General features: G+C 51.3%; 1 non-coding gene across 1 annotated transcript; it reads left to right on the top strand.

The window, feature by feature from the left end:
- Window positions 1-639: 639 nt before the first annotated feature.
- LOC120105090 lies at window positions 640-746 on the top strand. Its single transcript, XR_005507484.1, has one exon. It is a non-coding gene; the product is annotated as a small nucleolar RNA R71 (small nucleolar RNA).
- The last annotated feature ends 8786 nt before the right edge of the window (window positions 747-9532 follow it).

Raw genomic sequence — 9532 nt, 5'->3', positions numbered from 1 at the left:
AGTTCTTGAAGTGACTGCATGGTATTCTGATATATCTGGGTCTGCCCTTGCATGAATGCCTGCAAAGTATCCTCAAGAGATCTCTTATAGGGTGGCACATAGGGTATGGAATTCCCTTGAGATTCATTGGCAGTGGGTCCATGTCTCCAACTAAAATTAGGATGGTTTCGCCAACTAGGATTATATGTTTCAGGAAATGGTCTCTTATAAGCATTTGTGAAATTCGCTTGATCATGCAACACTTCTTGGAAGGCGGGGATTGTAGGACAATCCTTGGTTAAGTGTGCATTACTCTCACAGATTTCACAAATACTTTCATCTATAGTAGGTGTCTTTCCTGTATTGGCTCTGCTTAATTCAATGGCTTCAACCTTCCTAGTTAGATTAGCAATCTTTAAATTTACATCATTTTCTTCTTTAACATGATACATTCCTCCTTTAGTATTAGTCGATTTTTGAGGTTTCTCGTTCTTATCTGTTGTATCCCAGGCCTGTGCATTTTCTGCCAACAGATCAAAATAGTCCCAGGCTTCCTCTGGTTCCTTATTCATAAATTCACCATTACACATCATTTCCACAAATTGTCTCATATTGGAGGTCAAACCATCATAAAAGAAACTGATGATTCTCCAAATTTCGTATCCATGATGTGGGCAAGCAAGGAGAAGGTCCTTAAATCTTTCCCAACACTGAAAAAATGTTTCTCCATCTTTTTGTGCAAAGTTCATGATATTTCTTCTAAGTGTGTTTGTTTTATGTGTTGGGAAGAATTTCTTTAAAAATTCTCTTGTCATTTCTTGCCAGGTAGCTATGGTCCTAGGCCTTAAGGAGTGTAACCATGACTTAGCTTTTTCCTTTAAAGAAAAAGGAAATAACTTAAGCTTAACTACCTCTTCAGTGACATCATTGAAATGAAGTGTTGAACATACTTCATCAAATTCTTTCAGATGCAAATAGGGACTTTCAGAATCAAGTCCGTGAAACTTTGGAAGTAATTGGATTATTCCTGGTTTCATGTCAAAAGCTCCCGCAGCAGTAGGAATAACCATACAGGATGGGGTACTGGTCCTAGCGGGTTGTAGATAATCACGAAGCGTTCTAATAGGTAAGTCATCCTGAAATTCATTATCTCCCTGATTACTACCATTATCTTCCATTTGATTATTTGAATTTTGAATAATTAAATTTTTATCTTTTGATTCAACTCGAAATAATCTATTCGTTTTATCTCTTTGCCACAACCGCATATACTAAGTTTTTTTTTATTATTTTTTATTTTATTTTATTATTATTATTATTATTATTTTTTTACACAAACACCCTAATACAGCAAAACAAAAGTTTAATTAAAACATGCATCACCCAACAATTTCTAAGGTTTTCCTAAAAATTCTAGACAGCTCCTAACTGGGTTGAAGAGTACACTTAAGCCTCCAATCCGGTCTAATAACCTAGTCGACCAGGTAAGCTCCCAGGTAAGTGGAGGGGTCACGATGCGTATAGCAAAGGTCCCACTTAAAACCCACTTTCCTCGAACAGAAACTGTCTCCCTTTAATCACTTAAAGGGACAAAGCTTGCCTAGACATCGACCGGGGTCATAGAGCGAAATTGGTGCAACTTTCAGTGGTCTTCGTCCTATTGAGCTCGATTATCCTTAGGGGCCAACGTCTAGTTGATTTTAATTAGGCTTAGGATATTTATGCACTTGGATGATTTTTGGGCTAAGGACGAGTAATGAAATCCCGACCTTATCTTGTTAATGGGTTCAGCCCTTAGATTATTTTATGCAAATGCTTTATACTATATGCAACAATCAAGAAGATTTTTATCATTTTATGTCATGACATTAAATTGCATTTGAATAGTTGATCAAGCAAACTAGCTAAATTTTTTTTTTCTTTTTATTTATTTATTATTTTTATTATTTTATTATTTTAATTAATAATAATTTTTTTAACTTTTTTTAAAATAAGAGTAAAATTATAATCTAGGAAAAATAGGACTAGTATGAGCAAAACAGGAAAATTAATTTAAATACTCACAGCCGGAGTTCGTTCACTCCGGGAATCCAAAAATGTGATCTTGATCTTCCTCGTTACTGGTCCTGCTTTGTGTCGCCCTTGAATCTGAAAAGATTTGAAATAGCTGTGTTAAAAATAAAGAAAAATTGAAGAACTAGAAATAAAGAGTTGAAATTTGCAGCCTTGTTCTCGTTCGCACGTTGCAAATCCCCGGCAACGGCGCCAAAAACTTGCTACGATTTTAATCTTGCTCTTTTAAAAAGAAAAATTAAACGTAGGATACCCCAAGTATAGGGTGTAGCAAAGTAATATTCTCGGTGAGTCCGAGATCGAATCCACAGGGATTTGACAGTGAACAAAAACTAAAGGCTAAATAATATTCGGATTAACAAAATATAACTAAGGCATCAGGATTCAGCCTAGCACTTCATCATGTTTTTCCTAAAATCATCTATTATCTCAGTTAAATAGATTTAGTTTTATGGGCAGCATTACAGTAATTCTATTTTAAACTACAGGGATTTCTAAGCATCTGTTATACCCGGGGGAAATAACAAATCAAAGAAAATATATAAGTTTGAAATATTTTCTATCAATCTACTGCACCATAAATCAAATCAAAAACATTAAAATCCAATTGATGATTAAAGGAAATACATGAAGAGAATGCTAGGCTTTTCCCTAGCCTTAGCTTAAAGAAATTTAGCTATCCATATGAGATGCAAACATTTTCATAAAAAGGATTAGCATAGAATAAATAAAATAAGCATAAATCCCTTTTTCTTTTTTTTTTTCCTTTGGTTGAGAAAACAGAGTGCTCTGTTTTCTCTTCTCTCTCGCGTCTCCTCCTCCTCTCACCCGGCTAGCTCCTCTCCTCCCTCGCCCGGCTGGAAAGATCGGAAGAAGGACTGCTGTTGTTTGGATTCCTCCTCTCCGTGTCCTCCTCCTTCCTCCCTTTCTCGCCCGAACTGGGATGGATCCGTCCGGCTGGGAATAATGCCGATAGAACCTCCTCCTCTTCCTCTCCCGTCCGCCTGTGTAGGAATGAATCCGTGCGGCTGGTTCTCCTCCACCAGATGGCTCCTCCGGATGGCTCTCCCCCTCTTTTATAGACGCCTTCAGCATGTTGAAGGGAAGACAGAAGGACACTGGAGGATTGCGGATGGTTTCAATTGCTTGAAACTCTTCGGCTGCAGGAACGGATGGGGGGTTGTTGAGGCGGGATGCGAACGGACGCTGCTGGGAGCGGATGAAGCTGGGATTTGAATGCTTGGGACTCTTCGGCTGCAGGGATGCGAACGGATGGATTGGCTTTGGAGTTCCCTTGCTGCCGTTGAGAGCCACGGACGGTTGGAAGACGATGGGAAGCTCCTCACGCGTACTCTGTTTGTTGGGGAGTTGCTAAGGTGGGATGCAAGAAAGAGCCGGTTTGGGAGCGGATGAGACTTGGGACTCTTCTCCTCCCGATGACTGCTTTCCTCGCTTCTCTTCCGTCGGCTCCTCGCTTGGATGAACTGGGAAGAACAGGGGAAACGAAAAGATGCTAATAAGATGCCATTTGGAATTGAAGAGCTAGTTTAGCTTAGGTCTCTTGGATCTGATTTAAGTCCCTTGGATTTGGTTTAGGTCCCTTGGATGAGATGCCATGATGCTTGGAATTAAAAAGTCCGTTTCCACGGTCGGTTGGGAAATTAGAAAAATACAAAGCCCCTATGCTGTGGATGTTTGGAAAATTTATTGAGCTTGGGCTGCCAGGCATTGGGTTCAAATCCAGAGTTACTGGGTTTCTTGGATGAATTTCACTCAAGCACAAATAAAACATTAATTAATTAATTTTATTAATAAAAATTAACTATAATACTAATTAAGATAATATGAAAATTTCACTTTTGTACTCTCATCAGCGATCGTAATGGCACGGCGAGGTGGTCGTGGAGCTTCCAATGCTTCCGGTCGCGGGGCCTCTCGCGCCACTGGCCGGGAGGCCGCTGCATCCCCAACACGCTCTCAGCAACACTCCACCGCCCCACCGCCCATTCAGATGGTCGAAGCCGCCCAGTTCGACCAGCTAACCCAGCAGGTTCGCACCCTCGCGGAGGCGGTGCAGAATCTGCAGGGTGCGATGTCCCGGGCGCCGCAGCAGGCTCAGGAGCCGCCGCTGCCTGAGCGTTCGCCTGTCCTCCTCAACCCGCGTTCCTTCCTCTCCCATGGGGAGGAGCGCCGGCGCGAGGAGGATTCTCGAGCACGCTCCATTCTGCCGGGACCTTCCCACCGGAGCTGCGCGGGGTACGAGAGGCGGGCCCGGGCGCGTTCCCAGACCCCCCAGTCCTCGAGGAACCCGCGCTCCAGTCGGTCCCCCTCTCGCCGCTCCTTGTCTCCCACCCGCCGGTCGCGTTCCCTGGACTGGCAGGTGGACGATCTCCACCGACAACTCCAGGTCCTGAAGGGTCATTCCAAAGATCCCTTCGCCGACTTAGAGATCTCCTCCCAGCCGGCGCTCGCCTCGAGGATCCTGCGGACCCCGAATCCGCCGGGGTTCAAAATGCCGGCGATCGAGCCCTATGACGGGGCGGCGGACCCGTGAGATCACGTCGACAGTTTCAGGACCCTTATGCTCCTCCACGGAGCATCAGATCCCCTTCTCTGCAAGGCTTTCCCGGCAACCCTCCGTGGCCCGGCGAGGGCATGGTTCGCCGGGCTGGAGGCTGACTCAATCCGGTCCTTCGACCAGTTCACTCGCCTCTTCATCACTCATTTCGCCGTCAGTAGCCGGCGGCGACTGGTCTCCGACTCCCTCTTTGATGTCCGGCAAAACGAGGGAGAAAGCCTGCGGGATTATCTTACCCGCTTCAACAGGGCTACGCTGGAGGTCCGGAACCTGAGTCAGGAGGTAGCTCTTTCAGCCCTGAAGCGTGGCTTCCGGAAGGGTAGGCTCACCTTCTCCCTGGACAAACGCCTGCCGCGGAGCTTCCCAGAGCTGTTGTCCTGGGCGAACCAGTATGCGGACGCCGAGGAGGCGGCCGCCCACCGGAGCAAGGAGGCCGCCGAGATCCCACAAAAGCTTGGGAAGAAAAGGCGGAAAGAGGCACGCCAGAGGAGGAGCCCGACGCCCCAGCGTCGGCGCAGAAGCCCGACGCCGGCGAAGAACCACGGCGCCCCACGCCCTCGTTCTCCGCCCCGACGTTTCAACCGGTACACCCCTCTCCTGACTCCCCGGGCCCAGATCCTTATGGAGATCAAGGGGCGGGAGGACCTCCCGGCCCCGAGACAGATACGAAGGATCCCTAGAAAGAGGCCCTCCCGGGCGTACTGTGAGTACCACCGAGACCACGGCCACGACACAGAGGACTGCTTCTAGCTTCGGGACGAGATCGAGGCTCTTATCCGTCGGGGGCGTCTCGGTCGATATGTGAGCGACCGACGTCCCCCCGCAGACCCGCGTCCGGCCGACCCGGCTCCTCCGGAGCCTCGGGAGCAGAATCGACCCGTTGCGGGCGTGATCCACACTATCACTGGGGGCTGCTCTCGGCCCGTGAGGAACGCAGGGGGCTCGACGGAAGCGTCAGGGACGGCCGTCGTAAAGAGGCAGAAGGTCGGCAATGTAATCACCTTTTCTGATGAGGATGTAAAGGGGGTTCAGACTCCCCACGATGACGCCATGGTGATCTCCCTCACTATGGCAAACTATGATGTAAGGCGTGTTCTTGTGGATAGTGGAAGCTCAGCTGATATTTTGTTTTACGAGGCCTTCCAAAAGATGAGCTTGTCCAGACAGTTGTTGCACAAAATGTCCACCCCCCTAGTAGGATTCACCGGTGACGCTGTCCCGGCGGAAGGTGTCGTTGAGCTGCCTGTGACTGCGGGCGTCGCACCCGCAGAAGCCACGGTGCGACTCGGGTTCTTGGTCGTCCGTGTTCCCTCGGCCTACAACGCTATCCTCGGGCGACCCGGGCTGAACGCCCTTCGCGCGGTGGTCTCCACGTACCACTTGCTCATGCGGTTCCCCACGGCGGTCGGGATCGGAGAGGTCCGAGGTGACCAACCGACCGCACGGCAATGTTTTCTAGCAACCCTCAAAGGGAAGAAGCCCGTGGAAGCCCTAAGCGTCGAGTCCCTTGATGCCAGAGACGAGGTGGCCTTGCGGCAGGGGGAGCCGGCCGAGGGTGTGGTCGAAGTCCCCCTTGAGGAAGGCCGCCCCGACCGGGCGGTCCGGGTCGGCGCCAATCTCGACCCGGGAGCTCGGGCCGGGTTGGTGGAATTCCTCCGAGCCAATGCCTACGTATTTGCCTGGTCGGCGGCCGATGTACCTGGGATCGACCCGGAGGTCATTTCTCACGCCCTCAATGTCGACCCGACCCACCGACCAATAAAGCAGAAGAAGAGACACTGTGCCCCGGATCGGATCCGGGTGGTCGACCAGGAGGTAGACAAGCTCTTGGAGGCAGGATTCATAAGGGAGGTAAGCTACCCCGAGTGGCTGGCAAATGTTGTACTTGTCCGGAAGGCGAGCGGGAAGTGGAGGATGTGCGTCGACTATACCGACCTGAACAAGGCGTGCCCTAAGGATAGCTTTCCGCTTCCGCGGATAGACCAACTGGTCGACGCGACTTCCGGATATCAGCTGCTGTCTTTCATGGACGCCTTCTCCGGTTACAACCAGATAATGATGGCCCACAGGACGAGGAGAAAACTGCCTTTATAACAGACCGGGGGCTGTACTGCTACAAGGTAATGCCCTTCGGTCTGAAGAATGCTGGCGCCACTTACCAGCGCCTCGTCAACAAAATCTTCAAAGAGCAAATCGGCCGGAACATGGAGGTGTACGTGGACGATATGCTGGTGAAGAGCCGCCATGCAGACCAGCACATCGCAGATTTGGAGGAGACTTTCACCACCTTGCGGAAGTTTCGCATGAAGCTGAACCCAGCGAAGTGCGCCTTCGGCGCTTCGGCCGGGAGGTTCCTCGGTTTCATTGTCAACCAGCGGGGTATCGAAGCCAACCCGGACAAAATCAAGGCCATCCAAGGTATGTCCCCTCCGACCAAAGTAAAGGAGGTTCAGGAGCTCGCTGGAAGGGTCGCCGCGCTTGGACGATTTGTGGCAAAATCGGCCGAACGCTGCCAACCATTCTTCAAGGTGTTAAAACGCCCGAAAGACTTCCTCTGGACGGCCGAATGTCAAGCAGCATTCGACCAGCTCAAGGAATACCTAGCGTCTCCTCCCCTACTGTCCAAGCCGCAAGAAGGGGAGATGCTCTACCTCTATCTGGCGGTCTCCCCAACCGCGGTCAGTGCGGTGCTGGTTCGGAAAGAGGCAAAGCTCCAGAAGCCTGTGTACTACATCAGCCGGGTCCTACGGGATGCCGAGATGCGGTACACGAAGGCTGAAAAGATCGCCTTCGCGCTGCTGACCGCGACCAGGAGGCTTCGCCCCTATTTCCAGGCTCATTCGGCACCCTCTTAACCGATCAACCACTACGGCAGATCCTCAGCAACCCCGAGAATGCGGGACGACTGGTGAAGTGGGCAGTAGAACTCGGTGAGTTCGACATCCGCTACCAGCCTCGACCCGCCATCAAGGCCCAGGTGCTCGCGGACTTCCTCGCTGAGTGCACGGTGCAGGAGGCGGAACCTAGACCGCCGGAAACGCCCAGCCTCGACCTCCCGATCTGGACGCTTCACATCGATGGGTCGTCGAACCCCGAGGGTGGAGGGGCCGGGCTGGTCCTTACCAGTCCGGATGGAGTGATAGCCGAGTATGCCTTGAGGTTTGGATTTCCAGTGACCAACAACGAGGCGGAATACGAGGCCCTAGTCACGGGACTCAAACTCACCAGGGAGCTCGGCATTCGGCGTTTGAAGGTCTTCACCGACTCCCAGCTGGTGGTCGGGCAGGTTCGTGGGGAGTTCGAGGCCCGGAGCCCGACCATGCAGAACTACGTCCGGAAGGTGCAAGCACTCATTCCCGACCTCGGCAGTATCGACATCCAGCAGGTCCCCAGAAGCGAAAATGCCAGGGCCGACAGGTTGTCCCGCTTGGTGGGCACAGAGGCGCACAACTTGTCAAGGGCAATCTACCTGGAGACCCTGGATGCCCCGAGCATCGGCGATGCTGGAGCGGTGATGGCGATTGATCCGGAGCCGTCTTGGATGGACCCGCTCGTCGCCTACCTCGCCGAAGGGATCCTCCCTGAAGACGAAGATCAAGCTCGGCGACTTGTCAAGAAGTCCGCCCACTACGTACTCTATGAAGGGAGGCTGTATCGGACCTCGTTCACCGCCCCCCTCTTAAGGTGCCTCCGCCCCTCGGAGGCGGCCTACGTCCTCGGCGAAGTCCATGAGGGCGTCTGCGGATCACACTTGGGGGCTAGGTCCTTAGCGCACAAGATCATGAGGCAAGGCTATTATTGGCCTACCTTGTTGGAGGACTCGAAGGATCACGTACGGAAATGCGACGCCCGCCAGCGCCACGCCAACGTCCAGAGAGTCCCTTCTGTCCCCTTGGCACCAATCACCGCGCCCTGGCCCTTCGCACAGTGGGGAATGGATATCCTCGGACCATTCTCCGTCGCTTCAGCCCAGCGAAAATTTTTGATTGTTGCAATCGACTACTTCACCAAGTGGGTGGAAGCAGAGCCGCTGGCCACTATCACGGAGGCGCAAGTCCGGAAGTTCGTGAAAAAAACATCATTGTCCGATTTGGGGTACCTCGGGTCCTCATCTCGGATAATGGTCGACAGTTCGACAACAAGTATTTCCGTGACTTCTGCGAGGAGTTCGGGATCGAGCATCGGTTCACATCTGTGTCGCATCCCCAAACCAACGGTGAGGCCGAGGTCACAAATCGGACAATCCTCCAAGGAATTAAGGCGCGAATCGGTCGGACGGGGCAAGCTTGGGTCGAAGAACTCGAGAATGTCCTTTGGGCGTATCGGACCACGCATCGGACCCCTACCGGGGAGACGCCTTTCAGCCTAACCTATGGCACGGAAGCGGTTGTTCCCGTGGAGCTCGGACTCCCCTCGCCCCGGGTGGCCGCGCACCGACCCGAGGCCAATTCGGAGCAACTCCGAGGGAACCTGGACCTCTTGGAAGAAGCAAGAGAAATGGCACAGGTTCGGATGGCGATGTATCAGCGGAGGGTGGCCCGATATTATAACTCCAAGGTCCGACCAAAACTTTTCAGAATCGGAGATCTGGTGCTAAGGCGAGCCAAAGCATCTCAACCCGCGGAAGGTGGGAAGCTGGCGCCAAATTGGGAAGGCCCGTATAGGGTTCGCTGGGTAAACCGACCTGGCTCCTACCAGTTGGAGGCCCTAGATGGTCGAGAAATTTCGAGAAGCTGGAATTCCGCTAACCTGCGGGTGTATCACCAGTAGAACGACAAAGCCAGGAAGACAGTTCGAAAAATGTACAATTCTTTTCATTTCAATAATTCCTGGTTACAACGGTGTGTTCGTGTGATTACAAAGAATTCCCAGAGGGGAATTGGGGAATAAAGAAAACAAGGA

This window comes from Phoenix dactylifera, unplaced genomic scaffold (genome assembly GCF_009389715.1).
Source record: "Phoenix dactylifera cultivar Barhee BC4 unplaced genomic scaffold, palm_55x_up_171113_PBpolish2nd_filt_p 000188F, whole genome shotgun sequence".
Lineage (NCBI taxonomy): Eukaryota > Viridiplantae > Streptophyta > Magnoliopsida > Arecales > Arecaceae > Phoenix > Phoenix dactylifera.
This window is presented reverse-complemented; position numbering and strand designations above follow the sequence as displayed.